This window comes from Mauremys mutica, chromosome 2, assembly GCF_020497125.1.
Source record: "Mauremys mutica isolate MM-2020 ecotype Southern chromosome 2, ASM2049712v1, whole genome shotgun sequence".
Lineage (NCBI taxonomy): Eukaryota > Metazoa > Chordata > Testudines > Geoemydidae > Mauremys > Mauremys mutica.
Window position 1 is genome coordinate 197,500,706 of NC_059073.1, and position 17,548 is coordinate 197,518,253.

At 39.6% G+C, this 17,548-nt stretch overlaps 1 long non-coding RNA gene across 1 annotated transcript in view; it reads left to right on the forward strand.

Annotated features, from left to right (window-relative positions):
- The window catches only part of LOC123365231, a 30,874-nt gene extending 13,894 nt beyond the window's left edge, over positions 1-16,980 (forward strand). Inside the window, exons 2-3 of the long non-coding RNA XR_006577486.1 lie at positions 14,039-14,129; positions 15,352-16,980. This is a non-coding gene — a long non-coding RNA (uncharacterized LOC123365231). The remainder of the gene's footprint in view (positions 1-14,038; positions 14,130-15,351) is intronic.
- The last annotated feature ends 568 nt before the right edge of the window (positions 16,981-17,548 follow it).

The following is a 17,548-nucleotide window of genomic DNA, read 5'->3' on the forward strand; positions in this document are numbered from 1 at the left end:
CAGCTTGCCCTGGGTGCTGATTATGTTCCAATAGGGCTACTGTCTCTTGAAAAGTTTTCTCTCCTACCCTAAACTTAAGTGGCAAAGTACTCCACAATGCTCGATTCACTGTGAGTTGTAAGATTTTAACCCAATCCTCCCTTGGTAAGCCAAACACTTTTGCTGTCTCCTGCACACGTTGTGCATGCATAGCAACTGAAGAATCCTCCATCATTCCTACTTGCTTAGCCACCAGGTCTAAGGTTTTAATATCTGTAACAACTGCTACAGGACAATCAGAATTGGAACCTGCAGTTCCTTCTTCTGGATCTGAATCTGAGCTTTCATCTGAGCTTTCATCTGAGCTTAAATCTACAATTTCTATTCCTTGCCTCCTTCTACCTGGATTCACATTTTCCTCGTCTGAACCATCAAAACTTTCCACTGGAGATAATCCTGGATATCTAGGATAATTTTCCATGAAATGTCTATGGCTTACATTCAAAGTGTCTCCACACTGACGCAGGACATCCCTTAGTCCACTAAAGTCTGGCGTGGTAGGGCGTTCTACCGATACACTAGGTGATACCAGCGTATACCACGGGGGTGCAGAGGACCCACGAAATTCCTGGAGTCTAGGCAATGTTGATTGCCCGAATGCCAATAAATGTCCACCCAAAGGGACTGGATTTTCTACTCTATATGGTGCTAATGTAACATTGGGTGGAGGAGCAGGAATTCTATTCCCTGCTTGTTGTTGTAGCTCTCTTTGTAACTTAGAGATCACTACATCACATGCATTAGCTACCTGTGTTACCTGTGATACAGCCTCTTCTAACCCTTGAACAATGACCGATTCTAAAGGTACACTCACAGAAGCTGTCTCTACAGAAGTAGAGATCTTTTCCTCTTTCTCTGCTTCTCTGTTTGTGTCACTAACTACTTCACTGACTGTGACACTTGTCTCCGCCTCCTGAACTGTCACTTCAGAACTTCCGTCCTCTACCAGCAGACTGTCAGTGACTGCTGCACTGCCAATTTCCTCTGACTCCACAGATTCAACTTGCAAATTCGCTTCTGAAGGTACTGTGTCTGCTTGAGCTAATTCTCTTGTTTTACTTCTAGTCACTGGTCCAATAGGATTTTCTACCTCTCTCGGATCCACCATACCAATAGGGATGGGAATCAATTCTTCAACCTCCTCTGCTCTATTTTCTCCCTTTTCTAGTTCTTTAATCTTTTCCAACAGCCAACCACGGTCTACTCTATAGGCTATCAGCATCTGCTGAACTTCCCTGAGTAACTCCATCTTTTTATCCAATTTCTTTCCCAATGAACTACAAGCTACAAGCAAGCATTCAACAGCTATTCCCTTCACCACCTTAGTTCTTTTCTTTTTCTGCTGTGTTTCATCCTCAAATACATTACTCACAAAACCCCATGGGTTTCTCTGCTCAGAAATCATTTCAATATTTCTCAGCTGCTCCAAACCTCCACCATGTTCTATCTTCACTTTTAACACTTTTACTACGAAATAGAGAATTTATCTCTTTCTTTTCCTAGTATATTCACTAGAATCTAGTATAGTCTAGTATATTCACTAGAATCTATCCTCTGTTGATTTACTTCTGATACACAAAAAGGCGTCCCTTTTACAGAAACAACAGGAATATAACCCCTTAACCACCGGTTTAAGCACTATATATCATAAAAGTCCCAAGTAAATAGAGGGAGTGGGGATACTCTCTTCTCTCTTCTCTCGATGGCTTATAGCAGATCGAGAGGTCTTTCCCCTCTGTCGGGACCTGCCAAATATTGGGGGAATACTGAGGCAGACGGATCAGAGGTGCAGTCCGGAAGAGTTAATGGGACTAAGATAAGGTATCTTTGAACTATTCAAGTTCTGACTGATTGCGGCCTTTCTGGCGGCTATGAATACCTTGCTTTATTAACTCCCCGCCACCACTAGTGTGGGTCATCGGATCCAGATGCGGCTGCTATTATTTTATTCGGTACCATTCATTAACTTCTTCAACATATAAAAACCCCTTTCTGTGCACATATATCACTTTTAAACTTTATTACTTTAATATTCAGTTAGCTAATACAGTTAAAATCCTTTAGGCAAAAGTGAAAGTAAAAACCTTTCGGATGTATAACCACAATACAAAACGGAAATACTGGGCGTGCTGCCAGCAGCAATAACCACAGTTGATTCTGACTCTGGTTTAAGAGTTTACTGAAATTAACTATTTACTTGCGTTTCACAGAAAAACGGTCCAGAAATATCTCTGGATTCCTGTCACACTCCTCAAATCTCCTCCTGGCTGGCTCGCCAGTCTGTTGCCTGATTTGGGGAGGGTTAGTAGGGACAGTGGAATTTATCCACTTAATTTGGTTGTATGTAATAATTAATTTTCTAATTAATTAGTAATGTTAGTAATAATTAATAAGTATTAATAATATGGGTATGGCTCGCCAATATGTGTGATCAGAAGATAAAAGTTCGTCTTGAATCAGGCTTCACAGAATTTAATACAAGGAGATTGGGTTATGTGACAGAAAAACTATACTGAGACAGAATTAGTCAAACAAGACCTTTTATTTAAAACCAATAAAACAAGAAGTAAATGTAAAATGTTAAAAGCAGTTTGATTACAAAGTTACAAAATATCACAGTTCTTTGAGATATGATATGATATGATATGATATCTAATGCACTTTGCAGCAAATAGTACTAGAGTGAATTTCACACCTCTGCTAGAGGAAGTATAGTTATAAAGAAACTGGTTATGAATTAAACCCTTCTTAGCATAGATGCTTTAGAGGTGAAGTAGAAATTAAGAATTATTTCATACTTACAGCTGTGAAAGGACAGAACACTACGACTTATCATTAGTTGACAGCTTTCGTAGGTGTAGGCAGGGTGAGGCGATGGAGAATAGAAGGATGGGTGTATCGCCTGCCCTAATGGTGGATTATCACACCTTTTATAGGGAGAAATCCTTCCTCTTACGCCCAAATTTGGCTTTCCCCATGGAAAGGTGAGGGTACCTGTTTTCATAGGCTGACCTTTGTATACGTATTAATGACAACTATCTACGTATCTTGTGGTGTACTTGTTAGGTCCTTTTGCACCTAACTAGGTGAAAGGTTAGCAGATATTCAGAAAGTCCCTAGACGATTTGCGTAGGTTTGTTTCCTATTATCACTTTTCTGAGTAAGGGTCTTAAAGGTTGCTTTCAGCATCACAGAGGAAATAGGCCAGGATGTCTGGTTTAGAAGCTTCTAGGTATCTTGCGTTTACAGCTATTGCAAATTCTATTAATCTATGCAGCCTACACACTTTTATCAAAAAGACATTTTATACAGACCAACAGATTAATCCTCAGGGCTACACAAGCAAGTGGCTCTGTTGGAGGAGAAGATTCTTAGATTGGAGGGGCAAGTAGAGATGCTACTGAGAAGTCGAGGAGATCCTATACAGACAGGTTCAGGATACATCAGTACGCCAGGTTCAAGGAAGAAAAGAGTTAGCCACCCAGGAACTGGAGATACATGAAGTCAAAGAGGAGGACTGGCAGCTCCTAACCACCAAAGGAAAAAGGTCATGATGGCATTTTACATGGCTGGAGACAGACAAGGATGACCAGGCTGTGGCCACCAGAGAGAAGAGGATCGGGAGGAATTCCAGACATCTAGATGTTTCCAATTGATACCAGGCCCTCAATGTGGAAGATACCTCTCAAGATCCAGCTGGTCCAAGGGAACTGAGAGATTTGTGGGACACACCTGTGGATGACAGCTTGGCCCAACCTGAACATAAGAATGGCCATACTGGGTCAGACCAAAGGTCCATCAAGCCTAGTATCCTGTCCTCTGACAGTGGCCAATGGCAATTGCCCCAAAGGGAATGAACAGACAGGTTATCAGCAAGTGATCCATGCCCTATCATCCAATCCCAGCTTCTGGCAAACAGAAACTAGGGACACCATTCCTGCCCATCCTGGCTAATAGCCATTGATGGACCTATCTTCCACGAATCTATCAACTCCCTTTTGAACCCCGTTATCGTATTGGCCTTCACAACACCCTCTGGCAAGGAGTTCCAGAGGTTGACAGTGTGTTGCATGAAAAAATTTGGTGGCTGTAAGAAAATCAAGCTGCCCACAAAGAGTTCTCCAAGGGTCTAAGAAGACAGATGCTTCTTATTGGATTCAATACTCAGAAGAATCGAAAGGACATTTTTTGCAAGGGACAGGAGGACAACAGGACAATATGCTGTCTTTCCAGAACCAAGACATGAGACATCACTCTAAGATGAGCTAGGCTTTTGAAGTTAACAGGAAAGGTTAATATTGGCACTAATGATGCCGCATCAGAGGATATCTCATAGATAGTAGATGACCTTAGCGAACTTGGAAGCATGCTTATGAAGAAGAAGGATGTCCAAGCAATCTGCTCTGAGATCCTTCCTGCACTTGAAATGAAGGAAATCAGAAGATTCTGGAAGTGAAGGGCTGGGTAGGTAGGTAAGTGGTGTAAGATGTAAGGCTCTGGTTTTCTGGAACATGGGCTCAACTTCCATGGGGAGATGGGCTGTATAGCTTGGTTCCCCGTCTACTGAAATGGAGGCCATCCAATCTCCTCAGGGACCAGATAGCTATAGTAGTCAGAAGGGCATTACACTAATGACAAAAAATAAGGATAAAAAGAGGGAAGATATGAGCACTCAGCATAAAATCAGATGAGAACAAAATTAATCAAAGAGCCAAAGGACATAAAGAGAAGACACTCGTCAAGTGCCTATACACTAATGTTAGGAGCCTGGGTAACAAACAAGAGGAATTGTAATTGCTCATTTAGGAACACATTTGATCTAGTCAGTATTATGGAAACCTGGTGGGATGATTGCCATGACTGGAATGTTAAAACTGATAGTTATAACCTATTTAGGAAGGATCAAGTTGGCAAAAGGGGAGGAAGAGTGGCACTCAATACCATTTTTGACATAACCTGTTTCAGAGTCATGAATAATTTGGAAGAAAATGAAGCACAAGGTGGGGTGTGAGCTGGTATCCGCTACAGACCATCAAAACACACTAAGGAACAGGATGACCAGCTCCTGGTCTCTCTACCTATACTATGCAGGGGGAAAAACTGTGTCATCATGGGAGACTTCAATTTGAGTGATACATGCTGGAGATCTCATGCAGTCAGTACTAAAATCATGCTTGGAATTTCTAACTATTCTAGTTGACAATTTCCTAACTCAAAAATTATTGCATCCAACATGGAACAATTCTATATTAGACTTCATCTTGACAGACTAAGAAAAATTGATCACAGATCTAAAAATTAATTGTAGCTTGGGTATGTGATCAAGAATTTAATCACATTTATAATGTGCAAACAGAATAATGTCCAGATATACCTGGTGCTTTAAAAGGGCCCATTTCACAAATCTGAAAACAGTTATGAGCCAAATCAGCTGGGAAGAAGAATTTTATCAGAAAAATGTGAATGTTAATTGGGAATTGTTTAAGAACACTTTATTAGATGCCCAAAAAGCCACAATCAAGGAAGACTGCTGTATTGGTTAAAAATCAACCTGGTTTAGAGGGAAAGTGAAGACAGCTATTATTCTTTTGGTTTTGGGTGGGGGAGGGTTTCGTAAGAAATGGAAGAAACAGGGAGTTGATCGCATGAATATAAATCAGAAGGTAAGCATTGTAAAAAATTGGTAAAGGAAGCAAAGGGACACAAGAAGACAGCTTCTCTCTGCTGGCCAATGGTCAATAAAGAGTTTCTGAAGTATATTAGGAACAAAAAGAATTCTAACATAGGTATTGGTCCATTACTAGATGGAAATGGTAGAATTATCAATAATCATGCAGAAAGGCAGAAGTGTTCAATAAATGTTTCTGGATTGCTTAGTAAAATGTGTGCAAGCAAACAATGTCTTGGGGTTTGTTTGTTTTTTAATATGGATAAATGTATACTGTGACAGGTACAGCAATATGCTGGCCAAACCTTACTGAATTAAATTTAGGTGTTTTAGAAGTCCATTGTAGTAAACATTTGCATTTTTATATACTACTGTGAGATTGTATGGAACTTCTTTAGGAGGAAAACAGCATCATGCAATCTCTGGGCCGTATTGTGAGTTTCAAAAGACTATGTTGAACAATGCAGCAATATGTGTGAAGTGGAGTTTCTGGGAAGTACTCAGAAGGAGGCGACTACAAACATGTCGCTCAGGGGTGTGAAAAAGCTTTCCCCCCCCAAGCAACATAAGTTACACAAACCTGAGCACCAGTGTGAACAGTGCTATGTCCTATGTCAGTGGGAGATATTACTGTAATATCTGAGTGCCCCACAATCGTTAATGTGTGGTGAGCAGAAATAGCCATGTGAGACAGGGGTAATAGTACTGCCCTACTTTACAAATGGGGAGCTGAGGCACAGAGAAGTTACATGATCTGCTTAAGATCCAGAATGTCTGGGGTAGAACAGGGATTTGAACCAGGATCCCAGGCAAGTTCCCTAACTATTGGACCATTCTTCCTCTCAACAAAATCAACATTCATTCATCTACAGCAGCCACAGGGCCAGCATATGTGACCAGTAAAGGGCTATGTAACTAACCGGTGAGTGTGTGTTATGAGTTATTACAGCCCCCCAGCTATAGAGGCTTGGCTCTTTAGCTCAAGCTGTAGCAGTTCATGCTTTCAGGTCTGGTGGTCAGATTCAGTTCTTGGTGCATTGACCAAGATGGTGGCCATCACCATCTGTGCAGGGAGAGGTGGAAGTGGTGGGTTGGGTGTCTGTGGGCCTCCTTGAGGGAGAAGGCATGTTTGTTGAGTTCTGTGCTCGTAGCATAGCATCTTGGCCTGTGCCCCAGCCAACATGGCCCTACAGCACAAAACATTTTTAGTGACAGCATAATTAATGCCAATCAATATGGCTTTGTCAGACAAACTTGATATTGATTTTTTTTTAATTCAATTAGAAGCTTGGTTGGCAAAGGTAACTGTGTTGACCTCATGTACTTGGAATTACATCTTTTGTGAGTAAGGCATTTGACTTAGTAAGGCACAAAATTCTGATTTAAAAAAAAGCTAGCAATATATCCTACAAATAGAGCACATAGTTTTTCATCCATTTAATAACTGATAGATCTCAAAGTAATTGTACATGGGGACTTATTGTCCATTGGGAGCGATTCTATTGGAATCCTACAGGGATCTGCCAATTCTGGGCCAATCCTATTGAATATTGGCATCAATAATTTGGAGAAAACACAAAAGGATTGTTGGTAAAGTTTACAGATGAGACAAAAACTTTGAATGGATCACAGGGTAAACTGGGTTCAGTTGAACAACGTATTTTAATACAGCTCAATAAAAGGTCTTACATCTAGAAGCCAAGAATGTAGGTCACACTTATGGGATGAGGGACTGTGTTTTGTAAAGCAGTAATTTAGAAAAAGGACTTTTAGATCCTGAAGGACAATTGACTGAACCTCAGCTCCCAGTGCAATGCTGTAGCTAAGAGGACAAATGCAATCTTTGGGGATGTATATAAGCAGGGGAATATCAGCAAGACTAGGGAGGTGGATTTACCTCTTTATACAGCATGAGTGAGACCATTATTAGAATTACTGAAATACAGTGTCCAGTTCTAGTGTCAAGACTTCAGAAAGGATGGATCTTTTTCTGAACCCTTTCCAGTTTTTCTACAAGAATAAACTGACAGCTGGAACGTTTGCCTTATAGCGACAGACTTAAGAACTCAAACTACTTAGCTTAGAAAAGAGATGTTAAGTAGTGACTTAATCATGGTCTAGAAGTACCTACATGGGGATAAGATTGCTCATATAGAAAGCTCTTTAATTCATCAGATGAAGGCATAACAAGATCTAATAACTGGAAACTGAAGTTACAGAAATTCAGAATAGAAATAGCAATTTTTTTTTTACAACGAGGGTAATTAGCTATTACAAAACTTCAACCAATGGAGAATCCACCACATCCCTAGGTAAGGTTTTCCAATCAAAATTGGATTTCTTTCCAAGAGATGTACTATAGCTCAACCAGACAGTATGGACTTGATGCAGGAACCACTATTGCCTGTGTTGTGCAGGAGTTCACACTAGAAGATCAAAATGGTCCCTTCTGACCTTAAATATACACACCGAACAAGAGGATTGACATAATGGAACTTTGCAGAACCCTCAGGGAAGATGAGCAATTGCACAATGCCACTGTTTGGGATCTTTCAGACTGAAAAAATTAAACCACAGGAGAATAGTTCTGTCCCCTCCTGCCAGATTCTGCAGGTGCATAAACAATAGCTCATGTTCAGTAGCAGCTGATTGAAAAACATGAGTATAGATGGCTCATAATGTAATCTGTGTGTATGGCTTCTTCACAAATGGAAAAATTGCAATCATTTGTGGACAACCTATGAACAGGAAGAGGTGAAAATCACTGAATAAATTATTTGCTCAGCTGTCACTGCAGATGGAAAATAGAGGGGCAAGAAGGTTGCAGGGGTTATTTTTCTTTAAATCCTTTTTACAAGTGGTTAAAGAGGAGATCTTTAATGTTTCAGAGGATTATTTTAAAGTTCAGAACCAGTGTGAATACTTTCCCAAGTTCTAGGGTGGGGGGAACCCATACACCCTTTTCCTCTTTATGTGACAAAGGCAAATAGCCTCTGAGAAAACAGAGCTGCTTTTGAACATTTAAAAATGTCATACTGTAAAGGATTGACAGCAGCTACTGCTGTGCAAAGGGGAAGGATGGGGTGTATTTCTGAAGCCAAATGAAGGCGCAGGAGCATTCATTACACAGAAAAAGTTCAGATGAGGGTTCAGGAGAGGGGGGGCTGTGTGTGAGAGAGAAATTGTCACCAAGATTGGCAAAAATCTCTAAAGATGCTGCAACATGAGCTGTACCAAACCAGAAAATATTTCTAATAATTGTCTCACTAATAGAATGTCTTTGCCATTAAAATGTGAATGCTGTTTATGGTTAAAATCAGCAGGGTTCTAATTACCCTTTCTTCCAAATATCAATGTGTTGATGCAACTCCTAAAAAGCCTGAAGACATTTTCTTTCCGAAGGCTGCATGAACTAGCTGGTCAGCAATAACATCGATCAGGCTGACTCACAGATGTTACCTCTGCTTATGTGCCTGCAGCATAGATGCTTGACTAGTATTTACTCTTACTAATTTATCCTTTTAAAGAAAGGTCAGTAGTAACATGTTCCATTGAGTATTACATTCTGTACACAACTAGGGACCATAAAATTGTCCATTTTGATAACAATGCACCATGGGCCTGATTAAAAGCCCATTCAGGTCAGTGGGAGGCTTTTCATTGACTTTTGTGAGCGTTGGATCAGGCTGCATGAGACTTTCAGAAGATGTTTGTGATATTTGATGTTAATTCACAGAACCATATACAAGTGCAATCTGTTTTGGAAAGTAGTCCTGAATATCTATAGGACACAAAAGCATCTAAGTACCTTAAAGTTCTGTAACAAAAAAGCGTTCTTTTTTTTAAAATGCTCTTCTTATATTTGTAGGGTTTTTTTGGACACGTTTTAATCAGTAGCCACACACCATTAGAATGTGTGAACAATTTCCAAATGTTTAAATATTGTTGTGCTCTTGAATTGCCATTCCTAACTGCAATTAATTTTTTTATGATGTGTTAAACAATTAAGCTCCAAAAGTGGGATGCTGGGAATCAATCTGAAGCTTATATACTCTACAGTGTATCGCCATTCTTCATTTTTAATACAAGTACTTTACTCCTAAGACAGTCCTTTCTTATCTTTTGAGATTTTGTCTTTGCTGACTTCATCTGGAATTGGAAACAGATCCTCACTTTCCAACTCATCATCCAAGTTTGCTTCATATCTGAATTCTTCCCTGATGTACAGCTAGCCCTCCCAGCCATCTCTAACTCCTCTTAGTTCCTGCATTCATGGCCATTACCCTACTTCTTTGCAGTAGTGAAATATTTTAGACACATTAACTACTTTGTATTTTTTATTTCTATTCATATATTCCAGGGCTGGAAGGTACCATTATGATAATCTAATCTGACCTCCTGCATAACACAGGCCAAAGAACCTCACCCAATAATTTCTGCATCAGGCCCATAACTTCTGTTTGAGCTATAGCATATTTTTTTAGAAAGACACTGAGTTTGGAATTGAAGACTTCAAGTGATGGAGAATCTACCAAATCCCTAGCTAAATTGTTCTGATGACTAATTACCCTCACTATTTAAAAAATGCACCTTATTTCTAGTCTGAATTTGTCTATCTTCAAGTTCCAATCCTTAGAGCTCATTATTCCTTTTTCTACTAGATTAAAAAGCCATCTGCCATTAGAAATATTTTCTGTAGATAGATGGTGATCAAGTCACCTTTTAATCTTCTTTTTGAATAAATTAAATAAACTGAAAGTAATCTGTTTCTCAATATAATGCTTGTAGTGCCACTGTTGTTCATGGAGGTTTACATACACACTTTAAAAGTTGAGTTCCCTGCTCTGAGGATCTTATAATCTAAATTAAAAAGGCAACTATCCTAATATAATGAACAATTGCATCAGACTAAGGAGATTCAGGGAAAAGAGAACACCTTGTGAGGTGCTTCATTTAAAAAGTGTCTGTCAGTTCCTGTCATCTGATTCTGTTTTGTATTTTTCTCAGGTTGTTTGCATGTTATGTTAAAGTTTTATGTTTCGCTTCCCATTTTATTTTAGTATTAAATCAGTTTGGGCAAAGGCGCTGACAGTGACATAAAACAAGACAAAGGAAGTGAATTTTTAAGAAGGATTTGAAGGAATTGTCTATTCCTCTACCCCACACATCTTTTATAGCCCTCAGAGTTGCTCCTGAAATCATACCATTTTGTTGCAGGCTCCCAGTCACAATGAAGAAACCTAGGATCTACTACCCGAGATCAAACCAATCATTTATCTAGCTCCAGTATATTCTCTCTAACAGTGGCCTGTACCAAAGCTTTAGAAGGAAGGCAAGAAATACCAAATGGTTAATTATGAAATAAAATGTTAGCAAAAGAAGAGTCCCATGGATCACTGGAGTGCTGAATCAAAGCCTTAACGTGTATTAGAAAGGCAGGCATTTTAGTCCCATTCTGTCATGCCCTAGAGGGCCCCCTATGCCTGATGGTCAGAGCAGGTGGTGTATAGTTGGCTATGCAGCAGGGGTGTAAAGAGGACTTACAGAAGGGCAGAGTTACATCCACGTGCTCTTATGCTGTCATTCATTGTGGTCGAACTATTTTTGCTTTTAAGTGGCTTGCATTAGTGTATACCTGAAATACATGAAGGGTCCTCACCTTCTTTGACACACACTCTAATACTGCAACGTGTTCCCCAGCTCAGCCATGCTCAGTGCAGCCTAGGGCCTCAGGGTTGTTATCCTTTTTTTCTTCTGAGATAGTTCTTGCTCTTAAGAAGGTTTTGCTCATTTCTATCCCCTGATATATGGGAGGAAATGTCTGCAGTGACTGAACAACTGAAATGATTTGCCACAGACTGAATACATAACTCTTCTGAATTCAACTTTTAGATCATAAGATGGCATAACAGAGTCCTGTTAGCAACTAAGCTCAATAGATGAAATCCATAAACATGATATGTGGCAGCATTGTGGTATCATCACTGGATGACATAAGACCAAGATTTTCAAAATAGATTAGGGTTTGGGTGTCCAGCCAGAGACATCTGGAAGGGGGCTGATTTTTCAGATCGTGCTGAACACTTAATTACTGAAAATCACCCCTTTTAAATGTGTATATTGAGTAACTGAAATCTCATGCACCCAAAAATACTTTTCATTTTTGAAAATCTTGGCCTAAGATTTTTATCTCCATTATTCTTTGGCATTTTTTAAATGTGAAGTCCTCTCTAGAACACATTTTCTCTCAAACAAATTTCTAAAATTCTCTTTTAGATAAGTTGACATTCTTGGACAGATCACATACAGGCATATGGTGACACACACTAATGGGGAATAAATAAAGGCTGACAGTGAATCACAGAGCTATTTTGCCACCAACAGCGTTTTCAGGACACAAGTATCAGTAGACTAATGTTTAAATTGTCATTCACCACAGGAAGCTAATTCACTGTAGATAAAAAAATGCAAACACATGAAGTTTGATTACATCTCTTTCACTGGTTCTATATTCTGGCAGGATCAAGCCTTGTAAACGTGTTTGCTTAGCATTCAGCCTACTTAAGCAGCTCTTCAGAATCTTGTTGTGTTATATCAATGGTAACACAGTTGAGGTTTGGTTTAGTGTTTTTTTTTATTAGTGAATCTTAATTATTGAAATATTTGTGTGTAGTTGGCTACTGACCCAGCCTACAGAACAAGTTGATGTAATTTCTTTCTGAACACTCTATAGCAATTCAATAAAACTGAACTTTTCAAGTCCATCAGATGTTGACAAAAATATGGTGACACTGCCATGAAGCAAACCACATTGTTGCCAAGTGTTTTTCTCAATATGATTCAATATTTTTTTCTTGGCTATACAAACTTTTTAATTTTTTTTTAAAGTGGAAGAAATGGAGCCCTCCACTTCTACAATTTTAGTTAAAAATAATCCAAAAACTTTAAGTCCAGAAGTCCATTATAATTACCTTCTGTGGTGATATGTAAAGTGAGTTGATGGTGCAGAAATCCTCTCTCTCTTAAGTGACTCTAGGTACCCCTGTATTCACACCCTACATTCTACTGCAATAATATTTGTACAATATATGCCCTATCAGGTACCAAATGAAAGTTAATAACATGCTGGTTATTAAGATCATTTAAAATGCATGTGTTAACATTATTTGTGAAGTCATGAATTCCCTTTGTATGATGTTACAAGAACATGTTTAAGACCAGACAAACCACCTAAATAAAGGTGATAAACAGGTGTGTCCTGGACAAAGGAATGTGTGGTTACTTCAATGTACATCAGAATTAAACATTCTGCTGTTATCTTGTATACAGTAAAAATATACACAGACTACCATTCTCATATAATCATAGTGGTAAAGGACAGAAGGGACCACCCGAACATTTACTCTGACCTCCTAATGCCAACACCTGCACACTAAATCCAACAACCAAAAATTAGAACTAAGTATTACAGGACACAGGAGACTCAATGATCATATGTCATAGGCGGAGAATAGGGGAGACCAAGGAGCAACAGTGCACAAGGCAACTAAAATGGCAGGGAAATGATTCAGTGAGATATACCCAGATAAGCCTAGCAAGTGACCTGCACTCACATGTTCCAGAGGAAGGCAAAAAAAACAACACCCCAAAATCACTGCCAATCTGACCCAGGGGGAAATTCCTTCCCAACCCCACATTGGGTGATCAGTTGGACCTGGGCAACTGAGCAAGAACCAGCCAGCCAAGCATCTGAGAAAGAGAATGCTTTGTGCCAGCTTAAAGCACTGGCCTTCCCTGTCCTATGTCCCATCTCCAGCTGTGCCCATCTCTGATATTTCATATACATGTATGAATATATATTTACATGTACCCACAATACATTTGGGGCAGGGAGGACATCCTCTGTAGGTGATCAGCAGAAACTCTGAAGCTTTTAGCAACATAAACCAGGAGTTAAGCCCTGTACCCAATCATCACAAGCAACCCAGTCATCAAATTGCACCCATAAATTTGTCCAGCGAACTCCTATTGGCAGGTTGTTGCAGAACCTCACCCCTCTGATGCTTAGAAACCTCCTAAATTCAAGCCTGCACTTCCATTTGCTGTTAGCCTTGAAATAGAAGTGAGTATTGTGTCACATGTAACCACTCAGAGGAATCTAGGAAGATGAATGTGTCATGAAAAGCACCAAGCCCTTCAGAGAAGTTAAATTATGCCTTTGAAAATAAGATAAAGAGGGAGGTGACAAATCTCCTCTGGGGGGGTGTTGGGTATGGGCTCATGTATTGGACTTCAGTATCAAGTTGATTCTAATTGCAGTTACTGTTACAGGGCCTACTCCAGTATGAACTGAAGTTAATGAGACTCTTTCCATTTACTTTAATGGGCTTTGGATTAGGCCTTTTGGGAGGAATCCAGACAGGTAAGAGAACTTGAGCTGGGTCAAGGAATAAGCCAAAGGAAGCCACAGCAAAAATGAGTTGTTGGGAGACAGGGGACAACATTATGGAATGAGGGATAGACTAGAGGAGGGAGCCGGTGCTAGAAGGAGTAAATGAGACATGTCAGGGATGGGGAAGGGTGGCAGAATGCACCCAATGGAGTGGATGGAGCTGTCTGGGGCCAAGGATGGGCCGGCAGGAGGGAGCAACAATAAGCAGGAAACCAGTGCTGGGGTTAGATAAGGTGGCAGTAGGCAGGCTGGGCACAAGTAGGGACCGGGTTATAAAGCTGTGACATATTTCAAGTGACTGTTACTATTTTAAAATGGTCACTGCCATGTGGCAACATCCATGCTTTTGAGGTATCTGTTACCTGACTTTGTTTTCTAAAAAAGTGTGTTATGAATACATATTCTCCCAAATGGCCAGCTCAGCATACAAACCAAAGCTCCTGCCAGCACCATTACATGACTGTACCTTGGCTGATAGTGGATAAGGTAATGCATAGGAAGTGAATACTGTGAAGCTGCAAGCTGTAAGCACGTGTTTCATATTTCAGTGTCCGTTCTACTTTACACACCTTTCAAAGACATGCTTTCTTTGAAATCACAACCAAACCTGAATGTAATGCTCCCGAAAGGCATTTCATTGGCAGCCCTGATGACCAAAGTCCTCTGTTTATCCAAGCTGAAATTAGGCTTCTTTGCAGAGGGCCTAGCTGCCACTTATGTCACACTTAAAGCCCTATTTTGAGGATGTAAGAAGTGCTGCACAAGCCTTGCAGCATCATTCTGTGCAGCAGTGAATTTTAATACTGCCATCCAAGCATGCCCTTGGTTAGTTTAATTCATCTGTCACTGAATCCTTCAGTCTCCTTCAGGAGAGTGACCAGTGTTTCTAACACTCATTTATGTTATTTGCTTCAATGACCTTACTTAACAACTTACTCCATGTGTTTACTGCTGTTTGAATGAAGTAGTTCTGCCTGAATTCAGGTGCAGTTAAGCAATGATAATATTGCTGCTGTGTTTTATGAGGCAATAATCTGGTTCAACTGAGTTGTTTATCCCAATAAGGGAACTAGAATATTGCCATGTAAAATGGTATGATGGCACTGATATAGCTCTTAGGTTAAAAATCATACTTTGTACCCAAACAGTTTAAAGAATGTGTAGCTTATTGCAGGCTCTGATTTCTATGCAGTTCTGCGGTGGGGGTGTTATGGAGCCACCTCACAGCAGAGGGAGCACTGGGAGTGAGGATGCTTCAGTGAGCTCTCTGATACCAAGCAGGACTGTGCAGGATGCCGTGTCAGTTGGGACAGTGCAACCTGCTCTCCTTGATGTGCCAGATTATCTCAGAAAGACTGTTCAGAAGAAGAGGGAGGTGGCGTCACCTCTCTGGAATGACATGTCTTGGGGATTGGAGGAGGCATGTGCAGGGGACTGTAATTGTGACTGGCCTTAGCATGGAGCATGCAAGTGGGAAGGCAGCTCCTGGCACATTCTCTTAACTCCTCTCCTAGGTTAAGATCACAAGCAAGACAGGAGAGGAGTGACGTGGAAGCAAATAAGCCTGTATGAGAGCTCTAACTCAGTGTGTGTGGTGACTACTTATGAGCAGTTACTACTGATAGCCCACACTGTACACATGGCTGATTATCAGAGGAAATACACTAGCTCTGAATTATAAGTGAAAAATATACTGCCTTATTTATATAGACTAAAACAGCCTTTTAAGATTCTTTGTTTTACAGGTCAAACCGTTTAAACTTGTATGTTACTCACAAAAGCATGTTAAAAAAGAAGCCTTGAGTATGTTAGAAGACAGGAGGGGCAGTACTGATCTCAGTTACACCGTGTAAATCTGGAGTAACTTCACTGAAATCAGAGATCAGAATCTACCCAAGAAACTCACAATGAAGTGTAAGGCCGAAGTTCTTCTGAGCCACCCTGCAGTTGATCCCAGCACGATTGTCTCAAATGAAATTAGCAATTTGGGCACAGACTTTTTACACATCATTGAGAATAAAATGCAAATCATAGAGCATTGACAGAAATTTCAATGCAAATATACTTGTTAATTCTGAGGAAACGGACACCATGAGCCTAATACCAGTCCCACTGAAGTCAATGGAAATTTTACTCCATAACCCTGGGAATCTATACTCACAGGACATTGTTTTTGTTTAGAAGTTTATACTGATAAATCTAGTTTGACACCAACAAGTATTTTACTAAGCGGACAGGAAATAAAAATCAATAGCGATAACTCTGCTAACACATCCTCTGATCATTTTTATTTAAACCCCAATTGTTCTAACTATTATGGATTATGAACTTTTGAAATGTGACAGTAACCATTTTAGTTTGTGTAGTGTACTTAGTTAGAAAAGCAGCAAAAAGCAGCAGAAAAGAAATTATAAAACCTTTGGTCATCTGTAGAACTTCACACCAATTCATTATGGCATCCAAACCCACACAGAACTAACTTGGTTGTGTGTTTCATTATAAAATCAAAACCCAGACTATGTTCATAATTGTCATAAAACTTTTGAAGTAAACCTGGACTGACATATGGTTTTGCATTTGAGCCAGCAACCATTCATCCAAGTGCTATGACTGAAGGTGCCAAAAGGTGCTGATAGATCCAATAGTGTCACCACAGAGTTCCACCCTCTGTCAATGACGATAAGAAGATCGTCCAGCAGTGCTACTAGAGCCAAATCCATGCCATGTGCCAGACTAAATTCTTAGTATGCGGGGTCCAGGATATTGGTAGAGATCAGTTTCTCAATACTAGTTTTTCAGTGACATTGCCCAAGAAAAGGACATTGAAGACAGACTGAGAGACAAAGTCAACACTATCAGGTTTTGTTTTGAGGTTGTTGTTTTTTTTAAAATGAATGAGTCAAATTCAATCATCCTGGTTGTAAATTTACTGAATATGGTCCCTTACCACTGTAATTTTCACTATGTATAGCTCTCTTTATATTGTTCCCATCATTTTAAAAATAGAGATTCAAATACATTATTTAAATTGTTCTTTATATTCTGTATATAACTGTTGTATATCAGCATTGTCTCTGCTTTTATTGTGTGGTATATGTAAATGTGATAATCTTTGATTAAAAATAATATTGTCAAATAAACTCACAGAAGATATTAAACTGAGAGCTGCTGCAAACCTCAGAGAGGACAGAAAAATAATACAAAGGGACCTAAAGAAATTAAATATAGGCAGTAAATAAAAGAAATGAGATTTAACCTGGAAAAGAAATGCTAATGCATCTGGGGTGGAAATAATTCAAACAGCACATATTTATTTGATGGAGAAAGTAGTAATGCCATAAAAGACCTATACTCATAGCAGACAGCAAGTTCCATATGATCATTACAAT